The sequence below is a fragment of the Ambystoma mexicanum genome, chromosome 1q (assembly GCF_040938575.1).
Source record: "Ambystoma mexicanum isolate Mex_15411 chromosome 1q, UKY_AmexF1_1, whole genome shotgun sequence".
Classification (NCBI taxonomy): domain Eukaryota; kingdom Metazoa; phylum Chordata; class Amphibia; order Caudata; family Ambystomatidae; genus Ambystoma; species Ambystoma mexicanum.
In genome coordinates this window covers 947,118,875-947,137,173 of record NC_090922.1, presented here as the reverse complement: position 1 = coordinate 947,137,173, position 18,299 = coordinate 947,118,875, and positions in this window count along the sequence as shown.

Genomic DNA, 18,299 nt, shown 5'->3' with positions numbered 1-18,299 from the left:
TCCAATGGAAGTTCATGATTCTTGAAACCTATTTAACAACAGTACTAGAATGAATAGGAATAAATTCAGTTGGTATCTTGCCAATGAACTAGTCAAGATTGTGAAAAACACCTCCTATTTGGGCATGAAATTCAGTGCAAGTCGTAATGATGCACCATGGGCCGAGGTCGCTAAAAGTAAATGTTGTCAGCTGACTGATAAACAAAAAATATGGTAAATTTTCACTGAAGCCAACTATCATCTTCTTCCAACAAAAAGCTATCCCAGCCCTCATCTACGGCAGGGAAAACGCTTTTGGATGCTCAAGCTTACTATGGAACTCACTTGAAAATATTTTCTGGACAAAAGTGCTGCATTTGCCAGAGTTCTTCAACCGTCTGCATAAGATACAAACTGAGTATCATGGAACCTGTTGAGCCTGTATAGAAAAACGATGCTATTGGTCTCAGCGCCCCAAATTCGTATTCTACACAAACCGCATCTGGACAAAACGTACATGATTCTTTCAAAATGGAATGCACTCTGTTTTGATGTTCTAAAGCAGTACGACATTACTTTACAAACTCTCGTTGACAATCCAGGGCAGGCCAAGAAGAAACTGTGGCGAGCCGACTGGATTAACACCTGTGATCTAAGGCTGAAAGCAAAATTGATGACAGATGTACCTGGGGAAGCAAGAGCCTACGGCAAGCTGCAAACTTACTTGACTTGTTTTCCTGATCAGCACTCGAGAGCTCTTTATAGGCACTTCAGTCTCAACATAATGCCAACTAAGGAACGCTTAAGCACCTGGATGCAATTTGCTGAGATGTCTCTAATATGCAGATTCTGTGGTGCCCCTAAAGAGACTCTGAAAAACTTGACAATGATCTGCCCTGGGCTCCTCCAACTCAGAAAAACCACCTTCGACCCAATCATCAGTAAACAACAAACACTAACTTTAGAAGAATGGTGGAAAGCTCTGTTTGATGGTTCACACAGACCGTTGATGTGTGCATTGGTGATGTTCCTCCGAGTCCTAAAAGATCGCTTAGACGCGGAGAAAAAAAAACCTTTGAAAACAGTAACTGTGTGAGCCTCACACATTCTTCTATAAAAATAATTTAAAGATAAGTTTCAGCAATATGACGATTAACTGATGATTTGATATTGATGGGATAGGGCCCCTCTGTGATTTGTGATTGCGATGTACTCTGTTTTTTCCTTTTTTAAAGGTTTAATTAAACCAATTAAACAAAAACAAAAAAAATCTCCATTAACAAACATATTTTGCAATGCATACTGATGTGTGTCATTATCAGCAGAACATGCTGGGGATGCAAGTCATGGTTGAATTGCCTAGGGCATGAGGTTTGACCATGACTACAGCCTCACCAAACCACCCCTGTTAGCCACTGAACCTACCCTGCATTCTAGTTAAGTGTCCACTATACCCTCAAAAGGTGCTCATGGCTTGCATGGCCAATCTCCACAATCCATGGGGCATGGGCTTCGGCCATGCTGCATTCCCCAATAGGCAAATGAGAGTAGATATTTGTCATTGCTGAGGGCCAGGCCCACTGCCCGGGCAGCAAAGTTATAACACAATTTGTTGTACTTACTTTTTCACACTTTCAGAAAAGTAAAACACAGGACAAATTTCCTAAACCATCCTTTGAGGTCCTTGCTGATGCTCCTCACAAATGTTTGCTGCAATCCTGTCAAGTTATAAGACCACATATAAGCCAAAAAATGCTGCAGACCATTATGGTGCAGACCATCTAATGCAATATCCAATATGCATCATCCACATCAACACAGGAAACTCACTCCCAATGATTTATCATGATTTATTTTCCTGAACTTTCTGACAGAAAATTGGAAGGAGAAAATCTTAATGTTTGCCAGCACAATGATAGACATATTCAAATGCCCAACTAGTGATGAAAATAGGAAATATATAAAAGACAATGCGCTTCATTATAAATGTGCTGGTCCAGAAACAACGGTACCAGAAAGTTTTCCGGTACTGTTGTTTCTTGACCGGCAAACTACATGTTGTGCGAGCGGGTGCCTTACCCAACCATCAAAATTTCAAATAAGACAATACAATACCTAAGCACAATAAGACAACGACAAATAAGAAAAGACAATACCTAAGCACACAAAATAACACACACAGTTACAATTATGTGCTATACCATCCGCATAACAATATGATTATTGCATAGAAAATGTATGTTTTTATATGTGGCTAGAAATATAACCAAGCCAATTTACACAACCAATAAAGTGACAAAAAGTTTTGATGCGCTTTACACACATTCTTTTTATACACAAGGTTATAGAAAAAAACAGTGTTTGCTGGTAGCCGCTGCTATTTTGAAAAACTATGACATAAAAATGTATTTCCACTCCCCAAAATTCCAAACAAGTGTCCCTAACACACATGCCAACCCCCCTCCAATCCCCATGGCCTTCTTACACTCCCCTGGTTTCTCCCACTCCCTAAAACACTCAATGATTCTATGATGCTACTCCACTCAAAGTGTTGGATAGCCACGGTTACCACACATCCACAAACACACAACGTTCCATTTGCTCAAATATAGCCGTGGGTAGATGGTATCACATTTACCTGTGGGTAGCAATGCTGTGCACTGAGAGGCTGCTAGTTAGCCTCAGATATTTACAACAGTACCCTCAACCAATTACATACTTGAAAACACATACATCATGCATACCCTGCTCATACAAACTACTGGAAATCCAAACTAGAATAATTTTTCCTGGAAACAAAGAAATACTGCAGATATCATGGCTGGTTTGAAAACTGTTTGGCTGATCGGAGACAGTTGACTGATTTGGTTACTGCCTATTTTAATTAATATATACATAATAGATCTGTCTTAGAAATATAATACATACTAGATCAGTGTTTAAAGGGACTGTTTCTGATACAAATAAGTCTACTTTTTAACACATTGAGGCCTATAGCCATGGGTATGGTCCACAGCTATGACCCTTCCCAGTCGTTGCTGCGGTTAGCCACACCTCCAAAATTCAACAGCCCATTGGGCAATACCGTAGCTGTGGTTATTCATCTATGTTTAAAAAAAAAATAATATCCTTCTATCTGAAAAAAAAAAGAAAACATAATCAGTTAGGAAAAACACACACTTTAAGAAACACAATTTAATACACACGTTTGTATGACCCTCTTATCTTGTATGCAGTGCTTCGTATGCACTATATAAGATACACCATTTGTGCATACAACACTGTTGTTCTCTCTCCACATACTAATCACTGGGAAAAGCAATCCACCATGAATTTTAAAAAAAAGAAAAATGTAAAAGCCAGGTGTGAGAAGTGTTTGTGCACAATTAAACTCCACACATTAAAGGTGCTGCCACCAACAATCAGAAACTCGAAACACCTGCATTACTCAAGAATCATCAGAAATGCTAGAGAGGTTCAAAAAGAAGACTTTTCATAAACTGTCTATAAATGTGCTGCTCCATCTCCGGCGGTAACATTATGTTTTCAGTATAGGTTGACCTTTCACAGAAGCTAACTTACCAACATCTGCTGCAAATCCACTGGGATGATGAGAAAGATACAGGTGAAACATAATACAAAAATAAATAATGACTAAAATGAACTTACAATACATATCAATTGTACTACCTCACAGAAAACTCAAAACAGCTAAGAGTACTGCATAACTGAAACTGCATTAAAATTACAACCCATACAATCAAAGAAACCTTAAACCTCACTAACATGAATACACAATCTAAATGCCTACATATAAATGTCATTGATTGACAGAGCAGGTGAAACAATTGATAATAAACAACATGTGATAGCAGTAATTAATATAACTAATACACCCAACACTGCACATACACCTTCAAACATGTACATATTTAGTATCACTTACTTTCACATCAGCCACACTCGTGCCATGTGCACAGTGAGAGTTCTGGAATCAAAAGGATACAACTGCAGAAAATGGTGGCTTTTAGAATTTCCAAAATGAATGCCATAAAAGACGGCTATATATCAATACAACTACAAAAATGGATGACACGTTTTCACTACAACCAGTCACAAAGGGCTACACAACCAGAACAGTAACAACTACCAATAACAAACAATGAAAGTCATAGAAATCCATGTTTTCGTCACCCAGCCTCTTTCATAGCCGCAATGATTAGACATGGCTGCAGACATTGCTTTGTATCCATGGCTATACGTACATTTTTCTGCAAGCCCAAAATCAAACTAAATTGTCCTTCAAACCTTCAAATCAAATAAGTTAACAACTAAGTACATAAAATAACACAATGAAAACAATCCTGTATGTACTGTATCATCCACATAAGAATATGATTATTGCACAGAAAATGTATGTTTATAGATGCAGTTTTAGATATACCTGCTATTCCAGCCACAAGGAATAAAATGGTGAATAGTATCAACGCGACCTCTCACATACTTTTTTAATACAAGCGGCTACAAATAAAAAACGTCCCATTTGCCATAATATAGCCAAGTCTGCAAAACTGTGTCACTAGATATGGACCTAGCTTTAAGAGATTTTACAATAACATGGTTTGGATTGTGGGGAATGCATTGGATCAAGGTTTTTCAAAAATTGTTAAGTCTGAGAAGTACAGGGCAGCCAGACATGATACTAATTCATTGTGGAGGCAATGATTTGGGGAATGCATGAGGTGTGCCACTTACTTTAATGATGAAACAAGACATGGGAAAACTAATACAACTATTTCCTCACATCATCTTTATCTTTTCCAATCTGACAGGCAAAAATGGAGTTGGACCACCAGCTCTAATGGTAAAATCAAGAAATCCCAGAGAAATGTTAATAAAGCAGTTTTAACATTCGGTAGAGGCGCCAACCAATTATGTATTTCGAACAACAGCATACCGTTCTACAGGGCCAATTTCTATATGCATGACAGAGTCCACCAAACTGATGAAGAAAATGGGGTGTTCCTTCAAAACAGTGCTCCAGATGTGATAAAATACTACACTCTCTGTATCCCAAAACAGTCCTTTTAAGGACTAATTATGATAAATGTATTTATTTGTTTATTTATAAAGCACACCTAACCCACAGGAATATGGGCACCCATTGCAAGCTACAATTATTGTACAATAGGTTCCTTACATGTACCACGTTACAAATGCTATGATACATAAACATATTCTGCTACATCAACATACAAAAGAAGGCTGGCTCTACTCTTAGGGCTGAAGGTATGGAATTCCAAAGTTTAGCGGATATTACCGGGAAACTCTTACCTCCGGATTTTTCTAGTTTGTATCTAGGTATCGTTAGTAGATTGACCTGTGTGGATCTGGTAGGTCTATTGGTTTGATTTTCTTGTAAATATGCTGTTTAATTATTTATGGGCTTTATTAAAAAGGCATTTGTAGGTTAGTGATAGGGTTGTGAAGATGATTCAATCCTGCACTGTTAGCCAGTAGACATTGTGTCTGGCAGATGTGATGTGGTTGGCTCTAGGGATATTGAGGGCCGCTCTTAAGGCATTATTTTGTAGCAATTGTAGTTTTTTTCAGTTTACGGCTGTTCGTCCCAACATACAAAGCATTACAATAGTCCAATTTGGATGATGGGAGGGCTCTGGCCAAGGTAATGCAACTGTCAGAAGAGAGGACCAATATGTAGTCAGTGAAACATTTTGAAGTATAGGCTGCCACAGAGGCTGTTGCATTAACTTGGTTGGTAAGTGAGAGAGTCGAATCAAGGTAGATAGCAAGAGTTTTGACATCTTTTGAGACTTTAATGGTGATGTTATCAATAACAAATTATTTGAATTGGTCATTTAGATTGTTCAGTCGGCTTTGGATGGCCAATCAATGCCTGTATGGTTTGATATATTTCATTCAATAGTTTAGAGTCAGTATCGTAGGAACCTGTGATGGGAATAAGGATTTGGGTGTCACCTGCATTGTTAGTGTAGGTGACACCAAAATGGTCAAGGTGGTCAAATAGATGCTTTGTAAAAATGTTATACAAAGTGGGGGAGAAACAGGATCCCTGTGGTACTCCGCACAAGACTGGAGGAGGGTCAGACGTTGCTGTAGGGGTGAATACCCTCATCGTTCTGTTAGAGAGGAAAGATGCAATCTAAGAAGAGGCTTTTGCAGAAAAGTGTGCTGCCGATGTCAGGTGTTTGCAAAGGACTTTGTTGTTGACCAGGTCAAAGAATGCAGATAAGTCTAGCAGGAGCGCTATGTTGCCTTTGTCTTTTAGCTCGTCCATTTGTATTTTTAAATCTATAAGATCTAATTCTGTGCCATGACCTGGTCGGAAGCCTGATTGGTGAAGGCCCAAGAGGTTATTTGATTCTAGATCATTTTGAATTTGCAGGTAAGTCGCCCTGTCCAAGATTTTGAGTAAGAACGGTGCAGTTGTTATGGACTGATAATGAGTAGGGGTGTTAGGGTCTGGTGTATGTTTTTTTAGTAGTGTACTCAAGCATCTTTGAGGTTGATCAGGACCATACTCTTTTGAAAGGATGCATTTATTAAGGTAGAGATAAATGGAGCAGGCTGCTCTACCACATCTTTAATGACAGTGGCTGGGCAAATGTCACCTTCACATCTTGATGGTTTGAGTCTTCCGATAATTTTTTTTAACTTCAGATTCAGAAATGGGCGCAAACTCAAATAGAGTGAGCAAATTTGTGGTAGGTTCTATTGACTCAAAGAGTTGGGAGTCTAGTGGAAGGCTAAGTTTTTTTGCTTCAATTTTTGTTTGAAGAAGTGAGTTTTTATCCAGCAGTGCTTTTTGGATATTTGAACACCAAGTTGAGTCTTTTATGCAGGATTCTTGTGGTGGCAAAGGAGATTTTAATTCTTTGAGAATGGCAAATAATTCTTTGGTGCTTGAGTTTGAATTTGTGATTCTTTCGTTATAGGTGTTGCTTTTAGTTCGGTGGATGGCCACTTTATAATTATTAGATGCAGTATTGAACTTCTCTTTGTTCATTATCATAGTTTTTTTTCTCCAATTCCCTTCTGCTGCTCTCTTGATAATACGCATATTTTTTAAGTACGTAGTGTACCAAGTACAATTGCAGCATCTTCAGAACTTAGCTGACAGGGTGGCCACGGGAACCCCGTTTGGGGCTCACATCTCCCCTGTGTTTCACACCCTTCATTGGCTCCCCATTATGCAGCGGATAAGGCCTTCATTAAGCACAGAGCATTGCACGGGCAGGGGGCTAAATACCTATAAGCTAAATTCACCTGCTATTTCCCTGTCCGACACCTTTGCTCTGCTGAGGCCGGCCTTTTGGTCGTTCCTAAGTTCCACAGATCTTGTATTGTGGGTCGTGCATTTTCGGTTGTTGCCGCCCAGATATGGCGCGATCTCCCTAGGACAGTACAAAACCATTTAGAGTTTAGGAAAGCACTCAAAACCATCTAGTTCTAGCGCATGCCTATCTGCTTCATGTATTCTTCAGTCTCTGCCCTCTCTAGCGCCAAGATACCTTCCGGTGAACGCTGCGCTTTACAAGTTACCCTAACATAACATAGCATAGCATAACATAACATAGCAGAGCATAGCATAGCATAACATAACATAACATAACATAACATAAGCAAGTGTTTAGGTGAGCCAGCTATTTAGATTTGCGCATTCTTAATTGTGCCACCTTGTCTACAGCATGTGAAAGGGTTTAGTTGTACAACTCTACCATCGCTGATGGGTCTTAGTTGTATTTATTCTGGCTAATGATGGGGAGTAGTAATTGTAATAATCTTTTGGCTGTAATATTACCTTTGTTTCTGGTAAGGGCTGATGGTGCCATGCTGAGGCCAATATATGTGATAGGGTTATCCTGGATGGTGAAGGTAATCACATGGTGGTCAGACCAGGCAAAGGGGGTATTCGAGAGAATCTTTATATTACAGTTTAAATCTACTATCCAATCAAGTGTTCTACCTTTGTTATGGGTAGGTTTGATGATACGGTTTTGAAAGCCTAGTTCACATATCCTGTTGGCCAGTGCTGATGCATTGACATCTTTAGGGTCGTTAAGACCTAAGATTGATCTCGCAGTAAGATAATTTTAGACCTGGTTTGATATCATATGATATGGTATTTGTAACGTGTCTATATTTAAGTGTTTCAAGGCACGATGAGGCAAGGGCGGGGGAACAGAGGGAGGACAGAGAATTATATTACTAGGGCAAGTGACATTGAGATTGCGCAAGTGCAGGGCAGGGGAGGGGAAAAGTGCCAGGGGAAAGGGTAGGGGGCACTGCTGTACATGGGATCAAAACACTACCAAGAAGTGTGGCCAGCAGGTGTCAGGTGCAATGGTAAGTGCAGACAGCAGGTGTCGAAAAGTGCAGACAGGGGGACTGTAGGGTTGCAGATACAGATCAAAGTGCAAGGGTTACTGGGAGGCAGTGCGGGTGTGCAACTGGGTGGGTAGGGACCTGGGCCCGAAACTAGAGGATAGCCAGGTGACCAGTGTAGTATCAGACAGGAAATCAGCAGGGGAGAGGATGAGAGGAGGCAGAAGCAAAGAGGAAAGTCTTGAGGTGCTTCTTCAGCCAGAGATGGTTTACTTAAGTTTCAGAGAGGCAGGGAGGCTGTTCCACAGGGAGGCCCCAGCCGAAGAAAGAGATCTACCACAAACTTGTTGCTTGGAGAAGCGACTGACGCTGAGGGAGTTGGAGGTGGAGGAGCAAAGAGCTCGAGTAGGAAGGTATTTACAAAGAGAGAGTTTGGGATATTGATGACCCAGGACCCGTAATGCCTTGTGGACAATGCAGAGGGTCTTGAACTTAATCCTTGCAGCCACTGGGAGCCAGTGGAGGGATGTTCAGTGCTGGAGAGATGCGATCCCTGTGCTTGAGGCCAAGGACAAGTCTTGCAGTCCTGTACTGGATGAGTTGCAGAGGGCGAAGAGTAGAAGCAGGCAGATTTAGAAAGAGGCTGTTCAAGTAGTCCAGCATAGAGAGAACCAGAGCTCTAGAGACAGTGAGCTTCGGGGGAAGGGGAGGAAAGGAAGAATACCTCTGAGGAGGTGCAGTTGGTAGTTTGACTTCTTAGAGATGACAGAGATGTGAGGAGAAAAGGAGAGTGTGGACTAGAATATGACCCTGAGCTTCTTAGCCTCACAGGTGGGAGCAGGAAGAGGGCCAAGGGAGGCTGGCCAGAGAGTGACAGGAAAGGAGGGTGCAGGTGGGCCGATGAGGAGAATCTCAATATTACTGGCTTTAAGGCAGAGATCATTGGTGGCACACCACTCCTGGATAGCAAACAGATGGTCAGAGATGAGGGAAAGAGAAGAGGTGGAAGAGGTGAGCCTGAAAACGAGCTGAGTGTCATCCATGAGCACTGACAGTTGGAGCAGAGAGCGGCAATGCGGCTGGGCGAGAGGTGCCAGGTGAAGAGGTGAAGTTCAAGACCTTCTGCATAGTCCACAAGGTTTTCTGGGGGTAAGAGTCTGTACTATCTAAAACTCTCTCTCCTTAAATACTCTCCTTCTAGAGCTCTCCACTCTTCCTCCTCTAACTCTCTGAGGGTGAGTCGATTTTCAAAACAGAGATATGGGGTTAGATCCCTTTCCTCTGCCGGTGCTTCCCCCTAGAACAGCTGTGCTGCCTCTCGCTATCTTGACCCTGATCACCATTGAGTTCCGGAAACTCTTCAAGACCTCCCTCTTCTCTTCCTGGTCTGTCTCCCTCTCCCTTGTTAACCCCCTCTCTATTCCTACTGCCCTTCCCCCTCTCTCCCTCACTCAGCTTCATTTGCTGACCGGTCACCGGCTGCTCATCCAGAGCCACACAGGTGTCAGGCTCCCAGTCCACACACTTGCCCTCAGGCCTCTGCACTCCACCCACCACTTCTGCACTTCTTTACTCATTCCATGAGACTGGTAGCCTGTCTGCACTTAGACCAGGGCCATGGACTGGGCATATGTGTTCCCTTCCCGATCCCTTTCACTCCTTGTTTGGCCCTTACGTTACAAAGAATGACTGGGCCTGGTCTGCCAGGCTTAGTACAGAAGTTTTTTGTTTCAGTGAGGTCTTCTCCTCTCCCCACCTCCCTTATTGACTTACAATCTTTCACAAACTATTTGAAACGTCATTGGCCAAACATGGTAGCTTAAGGACTGTATGCTCTTCCCCCTCTCCTCCTTGTTTACTCCTCCTTTTGTCTCACACTTGCACTTGTAGTAAGTCCATCTGCCCAAGTTTTCTAGTCATTTTTTTTGCAAGATCATTCAGAAATGTCAAGGCCTAAGAATGACTCTGTATTCCCCTGTTCCCTGTTCCCATCCGGACTTGAAGCGCTTTGAAGCACTCCATCTATGTATAAGCTCTCAATAAATAAACAATTATAATTACCTTCAGTTACAAACATTGGTTAAAAGGGGGGCTTACTTGAGGTTTTATACTACAATACAACTTAAAAGATCAATACAGCACAACACTACTCATGTACTTATGTAAAGTAGCAAAAGATAAATAAAGCAGGGAATAATACATAACAGTAAACTGGGTAGGAAAACATTTCACAGCCATGCAATATAATACATAAGTGCGAATACACAACCTAAAATACGTTCTATGGGGCATCTAAAACTAGAGTATGATTCCTACTTTTTATATTAATTTTCTCAAACTATTTTCTTCTCTTTTTCTCCAAACTCTCTCATATACAAAAGCCTGAAAACACACAGCCAAAATAAAAAGACTCCCTAATATCTACAAGGTCACTGGCCACGGCCTTTGGCCAGAGCCAGTAATTTTCACCCCCCACATCACTTTACCTATACAAAGTACTTTAAAAAAGTACTGAAACACTGACACCCCAAAATATGTAGCCACAGATACTAAACTACACATAACGTCAGCTAACCGTAGTCCTTCATAGCTTCTAATATAGCTACGACCATCAGCAAAACGGCAAAAAAATCAATAAAACCTTTCCTACCCCCAGACATTGCCAATTGCCCCTACCACTCCTCAGAGGGCCTCCTCACCTCCCCTGCCCTCTCCCTTGCCCCCCACAACACAAGCTGTTTCTGTGATGCAGTTTTCTTTCAGATGTTGGCTATTCATAGCTACAGCCAAGGCTACAGAAAGCTTTGTATTGCAAACTCAATCCCTAGACCCCCTCCAAGTCCCAAATTTCACTTGGTGCCCTCTAGTCACCTCTACCCTGATGGCATTTGCATGTTTTGTGACCTGCAAATAGCTTTCTTTTTTTACTGCATTTCATTTTCTCATATCCTCGGCTATAGCCGCGGATATCGGTCACATCGAAAGAAAAACAAAATGTTGGTTGTTTCATTTCTAAAAATAAATGGTTTTAGGTAAATAACCTAAACAGCTCTATCTTTTTTTGGGAAGGGGGAACCCAATGGGGATGCCAATCACTATCGAGGTGGTATGTCCCACCAAACAGTATTACCAGATCGAGTCCTCCTCAATTTCCGAATTATGCTGGAAAACTTTTCCCAAATACACCATTCGCAAATGGACTAATACTTCTCATTCCAGCACCAAATGTTTAATACTTTCCAAAGTTCCTGTTTGTTTGCAAAAACTGCAGAAGCTTTGATCAGGCAAAATCTTACCATATGTTACCATAACTTGCTTGGAGTAGATCAAATTCCATCGAAAGTGAAGAAAACATGCTCAAGTTTGCTCATCAGAATATATACTGAGGAACAGGGCCAAGACACCGCTCCTTTTAAAATTACTCCTCAAGTGTGCTAAGGATGGAGAAGAATGTAATGTCTCCAAAGTGGGCATCAAGTCATGTTGATACAAAGATAACTTCTCTCTCACTGGACAATTCACCAAATCCAGAATAGAGCAGCTTATAGATTCTAAAATGGTATTACATACGCCCTGTATACCTTTTATCCTAGTACAATATTGCTCTATGTAAATGGACATGAAGTCCATATACAGGGATTCATCTACAGAGAAATGTATGCAGAACCAATAGTGATATTTGTCTGTGATAATTTTTTATGTAATGAATGGTAATAATATCTTTGGTTAAGTTGCTCAACTTATAGAAAGAATACTTTTTTGGCAGCTTATAACTTTGGCATTATTTGACAAACAGTTCATCATAGATCTACTCTACATCATCCTGCATAATGACTATTTCAGGTATGACAATAAATACTATGCTCAGATTTCAGGCACGGCAATCGGCTTGGCCATGGCTCCATCATATGCAAACACTTTCATGTATTACCTCGAAAAACAGCATATACTGGACATCACAAGATGGACCAAACCCTTGTTGATATGGAAAGTCTATATCAATGACATTTTTGGAATTTGGAAAGGTTCAGTAACCAAATTCAACAATTTTCATAATTTTCTTAAGAACATACATCCCAGGATCAAATTCACACTGTATATAGAAGACTCAATTTTACACTTTCTTTATGTTGAACTCAACCTCACCAACACTGGGCTAGAAACTAAAATCTATCACAAACCCACTGATGTTAATAACATATTGCACTATGTGAGTTTCCATCCTAGACAAATGGTAAGCAGTTTACCATACAGCCAATTTCTGCGAATCAAAACAATTACAACAGACAATGTTACACTTGAGAATGAATATCAAGAAGTACATAAGAAGTTTTCTGATAGAGGATACCCAACTGAGGCATTGACGGAAGCAGACTACATCTCTAGAGACTGCTTACTATACCCCATACCCAAGTATAAAGGGATAACTCTACTGTATATATCCGAATTCCAAAGTATAAATCTGAGAAGAATAATATTGATAAATTGTAAACATTTGCACCATGATCCTCTTCTCCTAAAGCTCCTACCAAAACCGGCCATAAGGGACAGATTGATTAAAACTGAGAAGGGTCTACCAGACAAACAGAGGACACTAGCTACACAGAAGAAAGGGATGTTCCCCTATCTACAGTGAAGAAATTGCAGCCATGTGATTAAAGGGAACACTATCCAACATCCCCTTACTGGTCAGAAGATACTGCTTAGAGATTTTGCCACGTGCAACAGCACAGGGGTGATTTATGCTATCAAATGCCCATGTGGACTATTATATGTGGGACAAACCAACAGATCAGCCAGGGAAAGAAGGCTTGAACACAAATCCAACATAAGAACACAAAATACTAAATCCCCGGTTGCAAGACATTTTAAAGATCACAGACACAATCTATCTCAGATTAGATTTATCATATTGGCAGTAGTACACACCCCATCCAGAGGTGGCAATAAACTGAAGAAACTACCACAAAGGGAAATTCAATCGATCCACTTGTTGGACAGACTATGGGGGTCATTACGAGGTTGGAGGTAATGGAAAAACGATGCCGGTAAAGGATTTCCGGCATTGCATACTGCTCCGGGCTATTGCGACCCAAGACGGTATTAGAGGCACTGCTAATAACGGTGCCTCTAATAGCGGCATGGGTGCACGCACACAGCCCATCATGTCAGCAATACCGGTATGCCGCTAATGGGGGGACATCACACGTCAGGCGGACATGCAAATACTGGCACCATGAATGCGCTAATAGGGGATACCAGCATGCCGGTAATACCGGCATCACGGCCCAACCGTAAAATGATATGTGCATTGTTCCCAACTGCCACAGGTGCACACAATCAGCACAGGTGGAGGCAACACCCACACACCAGACCCCTTCCCACACCAAAATGATTCCACTAGTAGTAGCAATACTGGGGCTGGAGGACATGCTTGTATTGAAACACCAGCAACAACAACAACAACAGCAGACACCACAGAGGAGACGCAGGAGGAGAAGGAGGATGAGACAGGGCCAGCATTCCCCCTCCAGTGCAGCCAGTGGTACCATGCAGGCATCCCCCAATCCCTCGCATCATAGCCAGCCCATTCAACCTAACCCGTGAGCAGATAAACACCCTGTACCATCTGGACCGGGACACCATCACCACCATCGTGGACATGATACACAACGACATTGTCAGCCTCATCGAAATACACACCGCCATCCCCCCTCTAGTCAAGGTAGTGTTGGTGCGCCACTTCCTTTCCACAGGCACCTACCAACACACAGTGGGGCACATGCATGGCATATCACAACCCTTATTTTCTCGCATCCTGACCCAAGTGCTGGATGCTCTCCTCAATCTCCTCAAACACACAAGGGACTACATATCCCTACCACGGACTCCCCAGGAGATCTCTGACACAAAAGCTGCCTTCCATGCACTGGCAGGCATGCCAAATTGTATAGGTGCCCTTCGACTGCACCCACGTGGTGTTGCTGGTCCCGCATGTCATGGAGGTGGTGTACCGCAACCGCAAGCAATACCACTCCATCATGTGCAGATGGTATGTAACACCAGCCAGATCATCACACATTGTTGTGCCCGATATCCCGGATCAACTCATGACTCAATGGTCCTGCGCAACTCCACGCTACCACGCTACATGAAGTGACATGCAGGACGACTGCCTGGCTGCTTGGTAAGTTGCATGACAGGCACATGGCAGTGAAATGGGGGGAGAGATGCACACACCACCATGGTGTCAATGTTGGTGTGACAGCACAATGTGCACATCAGTAAACACTGTGCCCCAAAGCATCCCAAACAGAACATGACAATCAAATGCCATAGGACTGAAGTAAGTTCGACACCTATCACAACATGCCAAAGAGTAAACCACTCCACATCCCACAACACGTGCACCACTGATCAGTGGACCTCACCCCCCGTAACACCATCCAGCAACATGCAGTGAATATGCACTATGTTGCTGTCTCCAGCAAATCACCACACCAGAGTGCATTGAACAAAACCAACAAGGGAATCCACTGTCTGTCACAGGGCCACCACAACCAAAGGAGTGCAGCACGTCACCAGGGGAAAAATCAGCGCTGAATGCCTAATATTGCAGAGCCTACTGCCAACACTACCAGTCAGTGAATCTTACAGAACACAACACATCACAAATTTGACACAAACACAGCTGTATGCGTCCACAATGCATGAGTAACATCAAGGCAGTGCACCCCATGTATCATCTTGAAGATGCAACCCACACCATCAGTCGATGGAACAGCTCTTTGTTGAGCCAGAGCGGGTTCGAGCGGTCGCCGTAGCCCTGTGTGGCTTGTTGCTGAGGCTGCCTCCCTAGCCCCGTTGGGCTCCAGTTAAGCCTCCTGTTTTTATTTTTGTTGTTAGCGCTCCATGCGCGTCTGTGTGGTGCCCCCTGCCCCCTCCCTCCCCCTCACTTCCTGGTCCTCCTTCCCCTCTCCCTTCCCGCCTCCCTTCCCGCCCACCCCCCCTCTGATTGGCTGTCCTTGCAGCCGCTCTGGGACTACGGCTCGACCGCTCACCACGCTCGCTTCTTTGTTGAGCCAGAGCGGGTTCGAGCGGTCGCCGTAGCCCCGTGTGGCTTGTTGCTGAGGCTGCCTCCCTAGCCCCGTTGGGCTCCAGTTAAGCCTCCTGTTTTTATTTTTGTTGTTAGCGCTCCGTGCGCGTCTGTGTGGTGCCCCCTGCCCCCTCCCTCCCCCTCACTTCCTGGTCCTCCTTCCCCTCTCCCTTCCCGCCTCCCTTCCCGCCCACACCCCCCTCCCCTTCCTCTCCCCCTGCTTTATATCCCACTCCCTCTGGGCAGCCCCCCTGCCCGGCAGCCCCCTAGGCCAAGGGCCCCTTAGGCAAAGGGCGGCTCCTACAGACTGCGGCTCCCTGTGTGTCTGCAGGTGTCCGCAGGGGACGCCAGGCGCCAGCTCCTCTGCTCTCCGGCCCACCCCTCCTCACCTTGCCCACCTCTTCCGCATGATGCCTCGCCCCCCCTTTTCCAATTTATTGGTATACTAGGGTGCTTTTCTCCCCCCGCAGGATTCTCAAACTTAGGTGGCCCTGACCTACTCTGCATTGTGTTAAACTAGGGTGTTTTTCTCCCCTCGCAGGATTCTCAAACTTAGGTGGCCCTGACCTACTACGCATTACTGTTTGCTCTGCATTGTGTTAAACTAGGGTGTTTTTCTCCCCTCGCAGGATTCTCAAACTTAGGTGGCCCTGACCTACTACGCATTACTGTTTGCTCTGCATTGTGTTAAACTAGGGTGCTTTTCTCCCCCCGCAGGATTCTCAAACTTAGGTGGCCCTGACCTACTACGCATTACTGCATTGTGTTAAACTAGGGTGCTTTTCTCCCCCCGCAGGATTCTCAAACTTAGGTGGCCCTGACCTACTACGCATTACTGCATTGTGTTAAACTAGGGTGTTTTTCTCCCCTCGCAGGATTCTCAAACTTAGGTGGCCCTGACCTACTCTGCATTGTGTTAAACTAGGGTGTTTTTCTCCCCTCGCAGGATTCTCAAACTTAGGTGGCCCTGACCTACTACGCATTACTGTTTGCTCTGTATTGTGTTAAACTAGTGCCCTCCACTCAATTCCTGTCTGCATACTTGTGTCATCCGCCTCCCCTCCTACTCCATGGTGCTCTCTATCTCACCTATCTACTCTAACTGCTTCTCTATTGACTATCCTGCTCTCCTCACTAAATCCGGTAGGAAAAAGTTTAAAAAGGACATCCTGGTCTCCAACCCAGGCCTCCCTATCGCTGACACCTACACGAGCGCCTGCTCCAAGGAAACTCTTACTGACATTCTCTTTTTCGTGCCTTCACCTGACCTATGGACCCTTCACATGGTCGCTGTGCTCTCTCCTTTCTCCTCCTCTCCCATTAATGGTGGCACCCGTTGGGATGTCCTCTTGGCCCCTTTCCACTCCTCTAAGGCCATCATTAATGTCTATGCTAACGGGACCGTCTTGGTCCAAGGCCCTCAGGCCAACCTTCACCTCTTTGATAGGCGCCTCCCATGCCTCATCAACTTCCTCTCCGCTCCCGCTGTCCCCCTTCCTCTGTCCTCGGCTACCTTGCCTCTCCCCTCCCTCCCTGCCCCTTCTCTTGCTCCCTCCTCAACTCCTTCTCTAACACCTCCGCAGGGCATACCTCTGATCTGTACCCCTCCCCGGAAGTATTTCAAAGGTGGCAACCTTCTCCACATTGCCACTCTAAATGCTCGCTCTGCCATCAAGCACTCCTCTGATATCTGTCGCCTTCTTGAGGAACTGGACCTCGACGTCCTCGGTCTCACTGAGACATGGTTCACAGCCAGCTCTGCCACCAGCTTCGACACACTCCTACCTGACGGCTACAAGATCCTCTCCGTGCCCAGGCCTAACCGTTCAGGGGGTGGTGTTGCCCTTATCTTCCCTGAGTGGATTCCTGCCTCTGTCACTCCTACGCAGACCTACTCCTCTTTTGAATGCCTTGTCTGCCGACTCTCTCTCTCTCCTAGCCATTCCCTTACCGTGGCTACTATCTATCGGCCACCTGGTCAAATTTCCTCCTTCCTCTCTGAATGGGCTGACCTCTCCTCCTCACTCCTGTCCTCAACCACCCAACTCCTCTTTCTCGGTGACTTCAACATCCACCTCGATGCCTCCTGTCCCCCCACTGGTCTCTTTCGCGAACTCTGCAACTCTCTCTCACTCTCTATTCTCCCGTCTGGGCCTACTCACTCTGCAGGGCACACTCTTGATGCTCTGATCTCTTCTGACCTTCGCCTCTCCCTCCCTCTCTCCACTCCTCTCTCCTGGAGCGATCACTTTCTCCTATCCTCCCACCTCTCCCTCCCTTCCCCACAGGCAAAGCCACCCTCTTCACTGCCACCCACCTTCTCGGTCATCCGACCCATGAAGCGCGTGTCAGTTGAGGCTTTCGCTGCTACCTTCTCGCCCCCTCCTCCCCCCTCGGCTGACTCCCACCCTGACACAGCCCTCTCCATGCTCTATTCCTCTATATCTGATACTCTCGATATCCTTGCCCCCGTCATGAGAATCCGCCTGAAGCCCAAAGCCAAATGTAACTCCTGGTATGACTCGGATCTCGTCACCCTAAAACGCAAGTGCAGGGTGGCAGAGAGGAAATGGCGTGCTTCATGTTCATCCTCTGACAAACTGGCCTGTCGCCTGCTCCAAAGGCAATACCGGCTCTCCGTTCTCACCAAGAAGAGAGCCCTTATCCAAGCCCGCATCTCTGAGGCATCTAACAACTCGGCCGAACTCTTTAAAATCTGCAAGGAGCTGGCCAACCCTGCTGCAGTCTCTACCTCTCCTGTCCCCTCCCAGGCCCTCTGCACTGCACTGGCCTCGCACTTCATCTCAAAAACTCAGGACATCCTGTCCTCGCTCTCCTCCTCTCTCCCCCCTCCCTC